This window comes from Pseudopipra pipra, chromosome 1 (assembly GCF_036250125.1).
Source record: "Pseudopipra pipra isolate bDixPip1 chromosome 1, bDixPip1.hap1, whole genome shotgun sequence".
Lineage (NCBI taxonomy): Eukaryota > Metazoa > Chordata > Aves > Passeriformes > Pipridae > Pseudopipra > Pseudopipra pipra.
This window is the reverse complement of record NC_087549.1, coordinates 127,456,437-127,475,015: the sequence shown is the minus strand read 5'-3', so window position 1 is coordinate 127,475,015 and position 18,579 is coordinate 127,456,437. Positions and strand designations below refer to the sequence as shown.

The following is an 18,579-nucleotide window of genomic DNA, read 5'->3' as shown; positions in this document are numbered from 1 at the left end:
GTCTAGAATAAGAGGTTTATTCTGAGCTGGATATCTTTTGATTCAGGAGTTGTTCAGCCTTTTCAACGCAGATGTCCAGGTGGTGATCTGAAGGAATGTTCTAAAACATAGCCCAATTCAGTTAGAAAATAGCAACTTCTGCTTTTTTCAGGAGATATGACAATGGTTGTGGATTTATGGAGGAGGAATTTCAATCCAAAAGTTCCAAAACAGCCATAGCCTGCCGAGGTGTTAAGCGTATGTGTGTGCATTTGTGTTTTTCTCACAAGTTTTTTCTCTGTGTTGCACTGCAGAAAATGTATTGGTACAGGATGAAACTGAAAGCTTCTGGATATATATTTTATTTTAAGACAGTTTTGTTGCATTGACTTGCAATGAACTGATAAGACACATGCTAGCGGTTGCAACATTTTAGATTATTTTGAATAAGAATCCAGCTAATCTAAACAGAAAAGATCCAGTTCTCTAAGAGACACATGATTTCTTTTGCTAATGAGACTTGTGCACTCAGGCAAGTCCACTGGTGTGTTTAGGCCTCAGGGTTTTTTTTTGGCAAAGCCCTTTGCAACAGCACAACCTGAAAACCTCAGTACAGCAAGGAAAATTGACAAGATTACTGTTTAGGGTATTGACTCTGTGAACATCTTTAGGGCATATCAAAATAACCAGAGGAATCTTTGGTTACTTGCTCATGGTCATTGTTAGGCAAACCTTGTTTAAGAGAAAATTCTTTTTCTTCCCTTGGTTTGCATTGGTTCATCAGTGTATCTCCCATCCTTTCTGCCTTCATTAGCACCCGTGCTGTGAAGTGATTACTGTAGGTGAGGAGATTAAAATCTTGCTTGTTAGGTTTCAATTGCATCTTCACACTTCTGAAATCTTTTTAATTAAAGCCTCTGAAAACTGTATTTACTCTTTAAATTTAACACTTAGCAGCTGTAGTGAGAAGCAAGCCCCTTCACGGTAGAACAGCTGAACTACCTGAGGGAGGCCAGAGCTTTTAAGAGATTACATACGCCCTAAGAGGTCAAGGGCTAATTTGCTTCTGCTAGAGCTTTCTATAGCAGTACAAGACACTTAGCTGCATTCATTTCAAGACCTCTAATGTGACTAAATCTCCTGTACTGCTGTGAGAATAATCAGACAATGGTAGCAAGTTCCACTGTCCTTGCTATGGCACATTCAGAGAAGACAATCACTTCAGACTTACAATGTGCTGTGGATCAGGTCTTCTATCACAATGATTAGTTCCTGAAAGGCATAAAAAAATTGCTCAAAAATGCACTGACAGATCATGTTAGATACTAGATGCTTGAAGTTATTGCATTTAAGCTACCAGGATATGAATGGTACCACCTACACCCTTTACATGAATAGAGAATATGGCTTTCACCTGCAGTGCACTCAGAGATCCTTTCTCTCTTTTCTTAGCTGGGGTAAATTGTGTTAGTACAGAAGATGCTTTATAGGAATCCTATGTGTTTTTATCAAGCCTATAAACTAGCTGTTAATTGGCATCATATTGACTTCCTTGTTACAGAGAAATCCTGGAGCTCATCTAAAAGAGACAGTCACCTCCACGCTCTTACTCAGTATTACCTTGCCTAAAGAGCAGTGGTCACCTTACAGAGCTGGTGTGCTGACAGTGAGGAGAGGCAGGTAAGGGAGTGCAGTGGGACTAGTGTCAGACATCAGTACCCCTCCACCTCCTCCACTTCTCTGTGTGAGGGGAAGCCTTTTAAAGGCACGACAAAGTGATTTCTGGTGCCCCTCTGAGCTGTTTTTCATTGTATTGAGGAGAAATGTGTCTGTTGCCTCTGTGCAAATGTTATAAGCCACATGGGCTGATAGATAAATAAGTTCTGGTGTGGCATGTGTTGGACTGTTGCCTGATAGTTCTAATATAGCGTGGAAACTACGTGTAAAATTGGAATAAAGAGACAGCTGGTGCAGTTTTTCCTGGCTGAGGGAAATCTTCATTGTTGACCAGCATTTATTGCATCTGTCATATTATTTTTTGACTCTAAAGGATAAAAAGATGCTGCAATGTGTCTCTAACCACTTTACAGTTTTATTTATAATAAACCAAAGATCTTTGTGGCATTTCAGTGCATTAAACACACAAGTTAATCTGTTTACAAAAGATCATTTTTATTCTTTTCTTGCTATAGTGATCCATGCTTTACTCTCTTCATAATCCATAATAAAACCTCTTATAAATGTGAACTTTTTTTTTTTGTTAATTGCTATAGTTTTAGGGGGAAAAATGCAGTTTCTGCTAGCTTCCTTAAAATATGTTACTCACATACAAAACAAACAAAACAGTGCTTATCATCTGGCCTCATGCAGGAAAAGGAAGAATTTCCTCATGTAAAATGAACATTGTCAGAATTGGCTGTCAGTGACAAAAGTGAAACCATCATGTATCTTTTCTATTTGGAGCAATCAGAGCAGCTTCTTTTGGCAGTTGTTACCTGACAACCAGTTTCATACACTTGCTGATACATCATTAAAAATCTATCATTGTTAGTAAGCTGTCATCATAGAAATCAATGGATAAACTTTGCTGGTACTGTGTTTCTCCTGCAGAGCAAGATCATGCAACTTAACGACAACCCAAAGAAAAACCTGTATTGTGCAGCATAATTATTAATTCCAAAGCAAACTGTTGGAGTAAACTTGACAAAAATGAAGCTAGTTGATTGTACAGTCTGAATTCTGAAATATTCTTGTTTTAAAGTGTCAGGACTGCATCATATAGGAAATTCTTTGTCTGTTTGAATAAGATGGTTGTTCTTGGTGCTGTCATTTGAACCAAAGATATTCTAGGTACCAGCTGGGGTCTGTGATTTGTTGGGATGAAAATTCTTTGCAACACACCGTTTAAAAACTATGGTTTAGGATGTTATCCTGCAAATTTCTTTTGTTCTGTGGAAGAATAATCTTTACATAAGTTACAGACTTTGTAATAATTTATTGTGCTTTCTGACATATAGCCACTGAAAATGTTTTCTGCCCTAAATCTACCCAGTATGAAGGCAAAACAAAACTTCAATATGAAAATTTCTATGTGTAAGCCAGTAAAGGTACAAGAGGAATAAATGGAGTAACATACTAGAAATTAGCAGCAGGTATGCATGTATCAAAAATTTATAGAAAGGACCTGCTTTATACAGCAAGTAATGCCAGGAATACAAATCATCTCCTTGAAAAAATCTCTCAAGGCTTTCTCAGAGAAAAGTTGATGACTAGTGACTGTCTTTTCCTTATTGTATTTAATCTGTGATAGTTATTTAATAGTGAATACTATATGCTAGAAATTAGAAACTTGTTAGTATTTGTTTTAACAGCATTCATTCTGGGTTTACATTCGTTCCACTGTAAGAAAGAATGTCTCTTTCAACACCAAAGCCAGAACCAAGGGGCACGGATAGAGCAGCAATTCGTAGGTAGTATAATAAAGCCCATCATTTTTGTGTCACTGCAGAGCTCCCAAGAATTAAAAAGGGCAATCTGCTGGGCTTAGTTTCATTTCTGACAGAGTAGTGGTATATAAAGTGTTTAGAAACCTATTGCATCTTGTGCTTGGTTTTAGACAGACATATATGATTGTAAGTAGTAACTGAGCTGATCTTTTCCCACTGTCATTTTGTAATTTTAGTATCAGTGTAGTCTCCAGGATAAGAAATGTCTCATTTTGCTTTCCAAAGAAACCTTTATGGATGGCCAGATATTCCTCAGTTTCTGCCAGAATTCTGCTCATAGTTCCTTACTGTGAGTACCAGTCAGAAATCTATTAACCTAGTGTAGGGCAAAAGGTTGCCCATTCCATTTTGGTCAGGCACCAAATTGGAACAAACTAGAGAATTCATGCTCAAGCCTCTGGAAACAGGCAAGTTGAGATTTTCAAATATCAGAAAAATATGAAGAGGCCTTCCTACAGAAAGGTAGTGCAGGAATCTCAGTTCTATGGGGAAACTAAAAGAATCGGTAGGATCATCGAGTGTGATTTTTTTCTGCATCTGTGTACTGGTGTCCTTAGTGCTTCTCTGTCGAGGGCCAGCACAGCCAGCTCACATTTCCACAGCAGTGGAGCATATATGTCCTATATTGACTGTACTCAACTTTGAGATGCATTGTGCTTGGGGCTTCTATTTTAGTTGTACATGTGAGACCTAAAACCACCATCAAACAAGGCAGCAAGTGTCTCAGTGTAGATTTGGCTGCCCAAATTTTAAAATCATTATTATTCGGAATTGTATTTTATAATAACCTTGTTCGATTTTCAGTTTGATATTTAAAGGTGAATAAAAGCTGCCACAAAAGGTAAGTGAAATGTCTTTAATGTCTTTTAGTTATGGACAGACCTTAAAAATATAACAACTGAAATCAGCATTTTTTAATCAGAAAATATATGGCAATCACTTAATGAGAGACATAAAGCAAGAAAGAACACAAATATTTAGCCCTGTAATCAAAGACATAGTTTCACTGTGCACATTAGCTGGATGTTATGCTATCTATGTTTCTGTTTACTCATAAATCTGCTTTTTTTCTCGAAAGTATAAGAAATAAAAAGCTACTTATTCCTCAATAAAACTTCTCTATCTCTTTAAGAGATAATGTAGAATAGGTGACCCATCTCAACACTCCAAATTGAAATTAGTGAGGGAAGTAAATAGTGGAGAAATGTAGATCTGGGGGAAGGAAGAGAGTACAGTAAACAGCTAAAGAGCATGCAACGTGCTAGTAAAAATTGGCGAGGACAGTTAGAAGAATAAAGAAGGAAAGGAGAAGTGAGAATATTAATGGAAGTTGAAAAGGGCAATTTAAAACAATTTGAGACATAAAACCGTCTAGACAAGTGAGAAAAATAATAAGGAGGTAAGAGAAAAGTAAAAGCACTATGCCCCAAAGGTGAGATTTTCAAAGGAAAGATGTGCAATGAGCTAGAGTTAATAAATTTGGACTATTAGCTGTTTGCTGTGTTTCTTAACATCTCCCTCATCTTTGTCGTACTTCATCGTAAGAGAAAGAGCTTGTTAGAAGGTCTCTAGTTAAAGTTGTGCTGGTTTTGACACATGTAAAGCTGTCAAATACAAGTATTTCATTGAAAGAGATAAAATCTGACAAAATGTTGTTTGAAATTGGCATAGAAAAGAGGGAAAGAGAGTGTATTTCCCATAGCCAAAAGGTGGGAGTATGGACTACCAGCATGTCAAGACCTGACCTGCAGACTGGGAATTTAAAATTGTCTACCACAAACTGGAGAGTGTTTCTTAACTGCTGAGCTACTGTTTTTCTTTCTGGGATTGGCCTTTTTGCTAGGTTTTGTTTTGTGCCATTTTACCTTTTGCACAGAACATTTGAAAAGTTCAGATCCACTCTGAGTTCCCAAATCCGTTTTGACTTTTTTTTTTCTCTGCGTATTTGAGTTTTCTTTTGTGTGATTGACTGAGAATTCCTATTGTTTCATCAGTTGTTCATAGGGCATCATTTGGTTATGGTTTTTGGTTTGTATTCTTCACCACAATTTAACTCTAGAGGAGCTTTGTTTATGTACTCTGTTTGAAAGCCATGAGGGACTTCTTACACTGGGCTGGTGGTTAGCACCTTGACAGTGGAAATAGTGTTTATAAAACTGTGTTCCATCTCCTTTAAAGATAGCCCTTTGCTTTCAAGCTACACTGTATTTATACGTAGTTTTTTATATCAGGCCTGTTCTAGTTTTGACGACCCCTTAGATATTGAACTCTCAGTGTTTCTCATTATCACTCTCTTTTTCCAGTTCGAAGTGTGTATGCTTTTTGTTTTTGGTTTGGGTTTTTTTTCCCTACAGCTCATTTCTTTTTCTCTAGCTAACACCCTTTCTCTAGGCCTTCATTTTGAATTTAGTAAACACTCTAGATTAATTCTTTGCATTCCACAGGTGCCTGCAGGACAGGGGACTGTGGAAATGAATGCTCCTAATTATCCCTTTTGTAAATTTGCCAACCGCTCTCTTTGACTGGTCACAGACTTCTTGTCTCAGCCTTCTTTTTGTTGTATGAAAGGAGAAGTTGTGTGTGTGTGGGTATATATGTGTTTATGTCTATATAGGTGGATACACACGTAAACACACAAATATGTGTACACATATATTTTTGAATTTAAATCTCTCTCCTGGTAATTCTCAGTTAATAGTCTGCTCAGTTAATAGTCTGCAGTATTTACTTTTCTGGAGGGTAAATTGAGTGCTTTGAACTTGTTTTGCTTTCACCAGAGTTACTAGAAGGGATACAAATTTGGCTGGCTTTCAAAACATTACCAAAACCCTTGTAATTACTGTCATCGTGTCACCACCTGCGAGGCGGTACCTTCTAGTGGGGTGGGTGTGCCATGCTTTGCTTTAGCTTTTATGCTATTAATAGGGAAAGCACAGAAAGAGGTGAGCATGTAGGAGCTCCTGAGTATGGTACATGTACCTGGGAGTGCATGAAGTTTCCCAGTGTCAGACCCATTGTTCCCCAAGCAGAACCATTTGTTTATAATTGGAATAATAAGAATATTTTGGCAGTCCTCCATCCGAGGAACGTGTGTAAGAAACAAGTGTCAAGCCAAATGCAAATGTTACTTTAAGCTTCAAATTAGACTTGAATATGTAGTAGAACGGTATTTAGAAACATCCTTTGTTCTAATAAAGTCTTTCAGTGGTAGATAAAAGAGCTGACCGTCAGGGTTTTTCAGACTCTGACATTGTTTTTCAAGAGCATCTTGCATTCAACAGATGGAATGATGAGGTGCTACTTTGACATCACGTTGATGAAAAATTGCTTTTTTGGGGTGAAACCCACAAATGTGTTTCCTTGAATAAGAAATAAAATGTTGAGTGTTTTACTGTGTTGTTACAGCTCAGCACAGAGCTGCTTCATTTTTAAAGCTTCTGATGGCTGTGTGTGGGAGGCTGTCAGGTGGAGAAACCCTACCAACCTTTGTCCTTTTGAACTATGTTGCAGAAATCTTGCGTCAAATCATGGTGCTCTTGCATTGTGCTGTGGAGTAACTAGGTGACGATGTTGCATGGTGAAGTGGAGCTACATGAGCAGAGTAATCAGCTTCCAGAGAAGTGGTCAGGAATTAGATGTCCAGTTTTAAGGAGGTGAATTGTTTCTTACTATCATGCAGGAGGACCTCAGTTTTACTCTGCTCTAATCATGTGTATAGTTTTAATTTCTTTTATTACTTCATAAATTCTCCAACTTATTTTTCTCCTGTTTTTAGTACCCCACAGAATGAAATGGTTTCACAAGAATTGCTCTTGTTTGAATTGAGGTGGGAGCAAGAAGAGACAGCTTAGAAAGGCAAAAGACTGATATATACAAAAGAAAAACGCATGTGTATTAGAGGTCCTGAACCATTTCAAGTCTTACCATGCATAAACAAAGCCAGTTGCTACGTAATTTATAAAGACTCTCACTGAAACTTATAATTAGAGGTTACACAAGGGCAGGTAACATTTCAGAAACAGGTAAGACATCTGACCCAACATGCCTGCTTACTCAAATGGAACAGCCTTAGGCTCTCCTGAGATCATTGCAGAGCAACTCCCCAGATTTTGATTAAAGGCCTATCCTTCACCTCTCTGCAGGTCTATCCTTTGAGAAAACTTCTTCAGACTTCTGATTTTCTGAAGGCTCCAAAGCTTCTCACATTATTTAAAAACTGGCAAAAATCACTTCCCAGAAAAAAAAATCCATTTTGCATTTGACCTTTACTCGTTGGTGTGCTTATTAGCATTCTAGTTCTCACACCATGTTCTCTCAGTGACAGCACTTACCCCCACCTCAGCTGATAAAATTTAGCTGCATGTTTTTCCTTTACTCTTTTTGACAGCTGCTGTAGAGGCTTTACAACAGGAGGCATTTGAAGTCGCCTGACAGAATTTTGCACTGCTGGGGTTTAAATCAGTCTAATACTAGAGTACTTGCACTTTGCCACCTCTTTGACTCTTTGGCTCTGAGATCTGAGAGCATTGCGTACAAATTTGAATTTAGCATCACAATCCCATGTTGTTGGGGGGTAAACTAGATGCCCATCCACTCAAGCTGATATGGCACTTCACCTACAGAATTCTTGATCAAACTTAAACTGATGGAAACAGATAAAAATGTCCTTCTCACTCGCTTTTGATTTTTCAGTCTTTTAATCTCTTTTTGGATAACTGGTGAACCTATGGACCAATTGCCTTACCTGCTCTCACCACTTTTTTTTTTTTTTCCCACATGAGTGAAACACTGAATTCCTTCAACATGGGGAGGAGAAGCAGGCAGCTTCATCTGAGGATGAGATTTTGGGAGCAGGCTGCTCCACTCCTCTCCAAAAGAGAGAAGGAGCATGCCCACGGCACCTGATGGAGAGGCATGGATGCAAACCCTGGGTAGAGCAGCGCTTGCTCTCTGGTGTTAACCCTTCATTGATAGCACACATTTAACACTCAGTCATCAAACTTGATAGTGCAAGGTGAAGGATCTGTAATTCCATGCAAATTTCTTGGAGACTATGTGGAAGCAGGAATGCCAAGGTGGAAAATTGACTTCGCCTTTGCTTTTTTTGAATAATATTTGGAACAATTAATAGATTTTTGCAAGTGCATCAGAAATAGATATTCAAGGTGAGATTTTGTGTGCCAGCTGCCCTAATCTAACACAAACCTGTCATTCTTCTTTCTACCTGATCTTCTGCCAGGTTAGTGAGCTAAACCAGCTCCAAGCCACTGAAAACAGTGGGGCTGCATTACCAGGGGCAGGGGTGGGAGAAGAGTGAGATCATCTCATTTGGCTGGCAGCAAGCCATTCGATCTTTGAAATGCCGCTCCTGTTCCTGAGCTGTGGAAAGGAGCAATAAGCAGTGCTCAAAGAAGTGTGTGTGTGTTCATTTTGATGATACAGCTTTTCATAAGTCCTGTGCACACTGAGAGTCTCCCCCACACATAACCTCTAGCCATGGGTTACCACCTGCACAATATCTCTGAAGTTATGTCAGTTCAACTGCTTATGAATATGTGAAGTAAATAAACAAAGGAATCAACCAGGCTGGAAAATAATTATATAAATTGTTATTGTTAACCTCAATAACTTCTTACAGCTCCCCCTTTCAAAGGTGCTCATCCAGGGCTGTATGATTGCTAACGTGAGGGTAGGCTGAGGCTGTGCCTGCCTGTCAGTAACTGTGCAGTATTGCTCTGTATATATTTTAATTCACTCATTTTCAGGGAAAGCTCTTTATTTCCCCACCGTCTGATGGTTCCAAGATGAAATGAATGTCTTATGTACTTTGGGTGATAGGCCCAGAAATGTGTGTCTGAATAATCTAGCTGCTTTTTAATATCAATAATAATTTTATAGGAAAATATATGGGTAACAATAAGGACTGGGGATGTGGAAGTGCTTAAATGAAAAACAGTGCAGAACATCTGTATTTGCAGAGAAGGTAATTTGTTTCTTGCTGTATTTTCTGGAAGTATTCCAGTTTGAATTGAGACCTTGTATTTTTTACGCCCTATTCCATGAGATTATTTAAAAAGACAACTTTGGATTTCAGAGAAATTCTATCTTTTGTGTCAAAACATATTGATGTTTGATACATTGCTATGACTTTGGACTAAAATATTCTTTGATTTCTTGTCCATGTTTTTCATATTATGTTTCACATTAACACAGATTCAGCAGACTGTGAAAGGTGGGATTTTCCTAGTAGATATGTTCACAGAAGTGACAGTCTCTAGATGGGCTTCTTATTTCTTCCTCCCAACATAAATGGAGTCCTATTCTTCTTTTATATTTGTTATAATACTCTAGAAGATTAAATCTACACTAACTCAAAAATGGGAAAATTTCACCACAGGTTTGCTAATTGTGGTGATTTAACTCTCAGGAAAAAGTTGCTTTTAGATGTCAAGGCTGAACAACATAGGGTGGTGTTAATATTTGGAACACCCTGCCACAAGCAGTAAGACAGCTAAATATTTTTAAACATCATAACCAAATAGTTGTGGACTCTTTATAAGAAACCGAACCTTGGATTGTCATTATAAAAATATGTGCTCATACTCCTGTTGATGTAAGAATAACCATATGCCATAGCTATCCTTGCACTCTGTTCATTCTCTACTAGAAATTCTTGCTCAAGTAGAGTCAGAAATTTTGTCATTTGGCTGGAGTTTCTAGATACATGACAGGGCTACAGTCAGGCAGAAATCCCATTACACCAACTGAATGTGCACAGGAAGGTTTCATGATGTTCTTCTAGTGAATTTGTAATTCTGCTTTGTGTAATGAATTTGTACTTTGATTTGTGTCAGATCTGCTCTGTGTGCATAAGTTTCTATGTACCTCAGAAAACTCAGACTTGCAATGCTACACAGAGCATGTATCCATGTTTAATTCTATGACATCTGAGAGAAAAACCATGGCAATTCTATATTGACCTGAGCTGCTTAACTTAAATGGAGGGAAATGGAAATTTAGCTTATAAGATAAAGATATATTAAACACTGAATCCAATCTTCCAATGGCTGAAGTGTTATCTGAAATGCTGAGGTCTTGTTTTTTGCCATTGCTTTGATTTGAAACAGATCTCTTGCTCTAGAATGTTGTATATTGCAATGACTGATTGAACTCAGTTACTGTGAAGTGGGTATATAATTATCCACACCCCTACTAAGAGTCTAAGAGTGGGATGAGTCTTTGACAGCCTTTTTTTTTTAACCATGTAACAATACATAATTATTTCTCAAGCAATCTACTTGTAGTCTAAATTTAGGAATTATTTCTCAAGCCAGCTGTTCTCAGTAAAATTGAGAAATAGAGATGATTTAGTGGTTTAGTGAACAAAAGTAAAGATTGCTCAAATGCTAAATTTTTTAGTGTTTGAAACCCAAATTTAATTCCCAAGCAGTCCAACCTTGCTCAGAAATAAGAACACTAAAACATCTGTAGAACAGAATGGCAGAATAAAAAATCTAAGGTTGAAAGTAATTTATCAAGGCAGGACAATCAGATTTAATTTTTGGAAGTCTATCTCTACAAGAAGTGCTTAGATTGAGAAAAAACAGTATTTTGAACTATTATTATGGAAACAATAATCAGGGACTGATGATGATGATCCTTTAAAGATACTGTAGTCTTTGCCATATAAATGATTCAGGACATTGCTGAAATGAGTTTTTATGCCAATAAGGCTTTCTGTTGCGTACTGTTTCTGGCAAGAGTAGAATATGAACATATGTGGTATACAGTACATACACAATTGAGTTAAAGTTTATTTGCAAAAGACAGACTCCTTACAACGTTTAGTATGTTAAATGGATATGTAAGCAGTGACTGCTTTATTATCCAGAGACCCTGCAGCATGTATGGCTATAACACAAAATCCTAATCAAGAAGTTTTTAACTTCATTGGCTACTATCAGCCAGCTATCAAGGCAAATTTTTGCAAGGGAGGAGCCCCAGCTGCTCAGGAAGCATTGTACACCAGTTCCAACTCCTTGTGCCAGTTTTGTGACTAAGAGAAGGGCATGAAACCATGCTCAACTTCTCAGACCACAAGCGTGCTGCTTGAAGCAGAAACTGGAATAGCCTGAGACTCCTGCAGAGATACTCTTGTGTAATGAGTCATACTTCAACTAAGAGGTTTGTTTTGTTGCTTTAAAAAAACCCCTTAGATTATCTGAATAAGGGGCAGATGATTAGTTTCACACCATATTCTGTAGAAAGGGAAAATCATCATCTGTGGAAGTCTTACCTCTCCACAGCTGTATGTAACAATGAGAGAGGGGCAGACTACCAAAACCTGCAAAAAGTGGTAAAGAATTGTTGTGAGGTGCATTTATTTTATTTGTGTGTTTATTTTGAATTTTTACAGAAGTCTAAACATGTACATAGGCTATCCTGATTCGTGGTATTTTCAGGCTTTGATTTCCTTACAGAGCATGAAAATTAAAAGGAAAACCAAAAGTATTTGAAGGCCTGTTTTCAAAGGAACTTGTTCTTAAGAATCTGTCCTTAATACCTTAGCAAAGTTAACTTGGAAAAGAAGAATGGATTGTTGAGTTTTTCTCCTCTTCTAAAGTGGTTTCATAGTCCTATTTCCCTTTCAACCACAAAAATCATGCAAAATGAACCATATTGCATTATTGCATGGTTTTAACCAACTGTTCACCATTGTGTACCTCACAATGATTTTCTTTTGCTTGTTGAGGATAACACTGTACCAAGAAAGTCCCTGCAAGACATTTTTAATCCATCAGTGTTAATAAAGAGATGTTGAGATAAATCTGTGCAGCTGAAGTACCTAGTATATTAATTTCACCACTCTTGTCTATGCTACTTACCACTACAATATATATTGGAGATATAGAATGTACAGACAATGTCATGAAGGATATAGACATATATTGGAAAGAATTTGGGATGGTAATTGCTGATAATCTACAGGTAAACAAAGAATCATCAGGAGTAGGCGTGTAATGAGGTTGTGATCCAATTCTTATGTACTCATAATATATCCTATAATAATAGCATACAATATTGTGAGACATTCTAATCCCTTTATAGGCCATATGGAGTCATGCTGCTTTGTGTTGATAGTGTGGATCTAGTGTCAAAACATGGCTGACCAGCTTCACCACATTCCTCCAAAGCAGTAGTTAGCAGATGTGTGTACTCCTAGGTTTGTTTGTAGTTTGTTTTTTTTGTTGTTGTTGTTTGTTTGAGTTGTATTTTTTCTTTTTTGTTTGTTTGTTTTTTCTTTTTTTAACTCTATGTAGCCAGTCTGGAGTTACTGATTGAAATTCTGAAGCATTGTAAATAATAAGACAATTGACTTTTATTTTCTTTTAAAATAATGCCAGTAAATGAAAGCTATCAGATCAATACATCATTTCAAAGGCAAGTTTAAAATCACCTTGCATAGGTTTTATCTCTAAGTTTTAGATGACTACACAGAAGGTGTCTGCAGTTGAAATGACCATCTGATTGCCCTTAGCATTCATGTGGTGTGTCTATATGCCCATGCTCCCATACAGGCTCAGGACAAGCACTGCTGAACTGTAGGGCACAGCTGTGAACTCAGTGTAAGCGTCAGCCTGAGCACCTCCTTATATCCTGCATGCCCTTCTAAGGAGAAGGGATGGCAATGCCCTCGCCTGGCAGCATTGCCAGATGCTTGAGGGAAGGCAGAAGGGGTTCTCTGGTGTTGCCTTCCTACTGCAAGGACATTGTACACTGTCCTGCAAACAACCTGTACCTTTGTGTCCAGGCAGAGCTACTATAGGCAAAATGCTGACCACTAATGATACAGTATAAATGTTAATTTTGAGCCTAGCTTGCAAAATTCCCCTGCCTAGGTCTTGTCTGCTTGTACATGAAATCTGTCAATGAAATTCAGCAGAACATAAATTATGCTCTCTGATCACAGCACTGAAAGGCCACTGACTTCATCACCCTTTTCTTCCAGCATCAACTTTTATTCTGGCAGTTGTGAAGGATCTATTGTTCATTATTATATCTTTACTCTGCTGAACAGAGTCCTTCTGTTGTAGCACCAAATAGTCTGCAAGGTATCTATCACCAAGTGGCCATTACGCACTGAAGTTCTACTTTTTTTCACTCTTCTGTTTGTAGAACAACTAAATTGCTCTCTGTGAAGGGTAAAATACTGAAAAAGAAACCTTTCTTAACTGCTGTTTTTGGGATACTATGGAACGGGTTTCCATAACTCACCTACTTAATTTTACTTGGAAAACAGATTTTTTTTTAATTCATTGAATATTCACTCTTTCTATGACACTCTTCTAGAAGTTTATAATGCTGTACTGGCAAAACAGAATAAATGGAATTATAGGTTTTTGGGCTCTTTCCCTCTTTAATTGCTATCTGAAGTACATAAGCTTGTGCAGTGAGCACTTTACCTCCCCCCTGACTTTCTCAGTCTCTGCAGTGCAAGAATTAAAGCACCTTCCTCTCCTCTCTTCCTTTAAAAGACATTTATGTTACTATGGTGAGGAAAGCATGTAGTATTTGGAGCTACAGACTAAATATAGCTATTTTCATAACTCATTTTAAGTGTTACACCAATAATTTGCTGAAATAATTCATATTACAGCAAGCAAAATTTACATATATGTGATTGACAAACATTGTAGGAGTTCAGGAAGGTAAACCAACCCTGGCTTTAATCCAGCATTCACTTGCCCTGAATCCAGAACAGGTCAGGTCTAAAACCTCATCCTTTCCTATGCCAGACACAATTTTCTGGTAAATGTAAGGGAGAAAAGAGAAGTTTTTGGGCTTCCAAAATTTCTAATTTTAGTCACTTTTTTCTTTCTTTTCATAATGGATATGTACATGTAACCAGCATGACTTACTGAATCAGGATTTTTATTTAAAACAAAAAATCAAGCTGGAAAATAGTGATATTAAATCTGGAAAAAAACCCCAGTAAATTTTAAAGAGTAATTGGGACTCTATAGGAAGACAACTCTAAATTGTATATCACCACAGTCTTACAACAATCTTTTCTTGAAGGTGTCATTCATGCAGCTCCAAAATAAAACTGGGAATAGGCTTTTCATTTTTCTGGCTTCTTAGCTTCAGTTATATTAGAAGGTACTCCTGTTTAGATGTACTGGGATGGTTTTCTGGTGTGTATTTATAAACGCTTGCCATAGTATACATAAGTTATTTGGATGAATGATCCTTTAAGTTACTATATTCATAAATAAACTAGCAAATAAACTTTTCAGTTCATAGCCACTAAAGATCTTATTGTATTAAATAGAGGATCCGAATAATTTACCCTTTTTCTTACTATGGATAATCAGTGTACTGTGAGTTCAGAAGTGTTCTTTCCAAGAGCAGGGTGAAGAGTAGGCTCAGGAGGGCTCAATTGATGTGTTTGCACACTTTGCCAAGTACATTGAGAGTATCTGAAGGATCTATGTCTTAGATGGTGTATAGTATCACTTAGAAAAGGCTGAAGGAATAATTCGTGACTGTATTGCTTTATTTTGTGCAGAGGCTTTCTGAGAAATTATCCCGTCAAAAGTCTGCAGTTGCCTGGCAGTGAATTCGACCTTCAGTTTCTGGACAACTCTGGTGCAAAAGACTCAGCAGTGCAGAGGTTGGTGTCAGTGCCAGGTGAGAAATGGGCATCCCCACTCTGGAGAGATGCTGAGGGCATGACGTCTGCCTATGGGGTGGCTGTGAGGAAGGCACAGGCAAGTTGGGAGCCCTGGCTGGTGGGATGAGGCTGCAGCTCTGGGGGCAAATGCAGGCAGAGGCTGGCAGCGGGCTGTGCACCTGCACAAACTGATGGCTCTGTTTTACTGGATAGGATTTTTAAGTGGATCTTTTATTCTGATGAAAAACTTGGCAACTCTCCTTATTACACCATGGACCAAAAACCAGGGTGCACATGACTAGTGACCATATTTGAGGAGCTGCCTTAATGACCTCTTTCCCACCACACATCAGCAAGATGAATGGGACAGAACCTGAGTTTGGAGAGGATCATTCAGTCACCCCAGCCATGAGACTGTCCCCTTGTCTGCTTTCCTTCCTCAGGCACAACATATCTCCTGCCTTCAGTGTCGAATAAATCAGAAGTCCCAGGCACAACTCAGCTTCCAGGGCTCTCTGGTCTTAGTTCATACCCTGGCAAAAGGAACTTGAATGAAACCACACCATTTAGTGTGACCTTAAACTTAAGTTGATCTAATGGAAAGGCGGCACTGGAAAGGGCCAGCGTGCTCATCCTCTGTTGAGATCTTCTGCCATCTATGGATCCACAGATCTTGCTGATTGTTGTTTGCAGGATGAACCAGCTCACTGCATAACCATAGAGAAGACTTCTCTTTCTTTTTTCTTTCTTTTCTTTCTTATTTTTTTTCTTTTCCCCAGCAAGGTTAATTGCTTAGATAATTTACTTTGCATAGTCAGAGTCCCTCAATTTAATGGAAGGTAATTGGCAGGAGGGCATTTCCCATGAGAGCAGGAAAAACAGTTCTGCCAGCTTAGCCCTTGTGTCAGACCTCGTGCCTTGACTTTGACAAGAGTGCCCCACACCCTTCCATGTGCTCTGGTGTGGATGTGTTTGGTAAACAGTGAACAAATAAATAGTTATGATAAAGATGGATTTCAGGAATTTTCTCATTAATCAGGAAAACTTATACCAAAGCTATGATGAACATTTGTGGTGCTAAAAGGCAAAAATAATTTCCATTCAGCATGCTCTAATATTCCCCTTTTTGAGCAATCTTGTTTGCAGAATTCCAGCCTAGCTGGAGTTTTGGTGGGCTGTTAGGCATTGTTCATTTGATCTGATGCATTTTTTGAGACATATCTGAAGTATGAAACAGTATTTTCTACTTTAACTTGCTTATGGGGACTTCTGAAGTGCAACTTTCTAGTTTGCCTGTATTTAAATCTGGCATATGTCAGTGATGGTTGTACTAATGAAAGCCACTCAGAATAACAAAGCCCAGATTGTATTTTTGGACAGTAAGCACAGTAGTGCTGTTCAGTGAGATAACCCAAGGGAAAAAGAAATAAGAATGACCTGCTTTTTAAAGTACAGAATTTTCCTGTTCTTTTTGTCAGCATGACTTGATCTACACCTGTGATTTTTGTAAAAATGTGTAAAAGGAAGGAATAGTTAAAGGTTGCTAAAACCTCCCTAATTTTGAGAAAACTTTTAACAGAGAAAAAAAATAGTTTTCCTGGGTTTAGAAAGTACATCAAAACCCTAATTCTGCTAATATTTTTATAACAGTCTTGAGAACATGACTTTCAGTGAGCTAAGAAAAAAATTGTTGCTGTTTGGCAAGCTTTGTGTGCTTCTCATTACTAATTATTGACTATTTGGAAATATGGTACTGTAGTATTCCCATTTCATTCTTGTCGCTCATTGCTTTTAAATGTTTTATGACTGTATTGTATTTACTGATGATATAAATGCACCTAAAAGTGAAAATTTAATTTATTTTTCCCTTTTCTGAAATACGTAAACCTGGCATCAAACCTAATGTTTTAATTCATTATTCTGTGGCATGCAAAAATGAGTTGATAAGTGTTCTAGTGCAAGTGGCTTTATCTTTTCATCAGGGATAATATTTGACTCAAGAATAACAACAAAAATAGGAATATGCCAGCAATGCATATCAAAACAGCACTTTATTTCTGTAAATATATTTCTCCATATCAGATAACGGCAGTATTTTTATATTTGTAGGCGTGCATCTAAGATTAAGTAATTATAGTAGAACGGTAAAGTTCCAGACTTTCATCCGAATTTAACTGAAGTCAATGGAAGTCTTGCAAAGGGCTGTAACCCTTTAAGCCCATCAGCATTTGGGTAATTAGAAACTGCTCAATTGGACCTCTCTCCCCTTTATTTTCTAAACTTAGTGATCTCACAGCATATAGGAAGAGTTTGCCCTAGTCAACTTAATGTGAATTATGAGCATTATCCTGATTTTTTTTCTCGGAGAGTTAGATTAGGTATAGTTTGCTGTTTCAGGAGCCACTGAGCTGAATCAGTGTTGCATTTCTGTTGTGAAGGGGATGTGTTGCTCCAACTCTTCTCCTGCCTTTTCCTGCAGACTGAGCCCCATGTTCTGTTCCCTGGTGGCTCTGGACCTCTCTTTGTGAAAGCGTTCAACTCAGTAGCACCATAGGAAACCTCCAGTTGTTTTTGCTGGTTACTTTTCTGCCAGGTTAGCAAATTGATTTAGCTCACAAAAGGGATCCGTGAAACAGCAGAACAGATGTGAAGGAAGAAGAGGAAGTGTGCAGACAGGAGTGGTGGGTAGCTCTGGAGGTGGGAAGTTTTCCTCTTCAGTGGCTGCAAACTGTGAAATTGCCCAAGCTGGCTAGTGAAATCTCACCCCTTGGCTGGCACTTGCTGGCTAAGACTTTGCCCAGCCACTGTTCCCTGACCAGTACAAATCCTTTAGAGCTACAAATTTTGAAGTGATTATTTCTGAAATGTATTTTTAGTATTGTATTTTTGCTGATGATTGAAAGGCAGCTCACGAACAGGCCTTTACCATGCAGATTTCAGTCCAGTTCTCACAGAGCTGGAGCTGCCTTTCTGGGCAGTTGCTGGCTGGTGGCTGAAGCACAGCTGCTGTCTGCAATCGTGCAGGATGAGATGGAAACTTTTCAGCTGTGTTTGCTGTTGGGTATCAGTTCCTGCTCAAAGAGCTTTCAGCTCTTGAAATGAGCTTTCATGTGCATGGAATTTTTAGAGATTTTTTTTCTTCTTTTAATATTAGCTAAAGGAAATCTGTGGTCTTTTGAAAGTTTTTGTGTAGGGAGAACAAAAAAATAAGAGCCGGATTCTTTCCAGTGCTGTCAGAAATAGAATCACCCTGTAGTTAAATAGCTCCTGTAGCATGCTTGTATCCCAGAACACAATATTTTTTGCTTTTTAAAATTTTTCTTTAAGTTCTTGCCTGCTTCAGGCAGAAGAACATCTTATTTCCCTATGTTTTCAATAGGAGCTGTAAGCAAGTCAAATATTGTTTATTCAATGTTAGAA

At 38.1% G+C, this 18,579-nt stretch overlaps 1 long non-coding RNA gene across 2 annotated transcripts in view; it reads left to right on the top strand.

Moving 5' to 3' along the window:
• LOC135424734 (uncharacterized) overlaps positions 1 to 18,579 on the top strand; it is a 301,350-nt gene that overhangs the window by 104,230 nt on the left and 178,541 nt on the right. For both annotated transcript variants that reach the window (XR_010435332.1, XR_010435331.1), the window contains exon 3: positions 15,055 to 15,159. This is a non-coding gene — a long non-coding RNA (uncharacterized LOC135424734). The remainder of the gene's footprint in view (positions 1 to 15,054; positions 15,160 to 18,579) is intronic.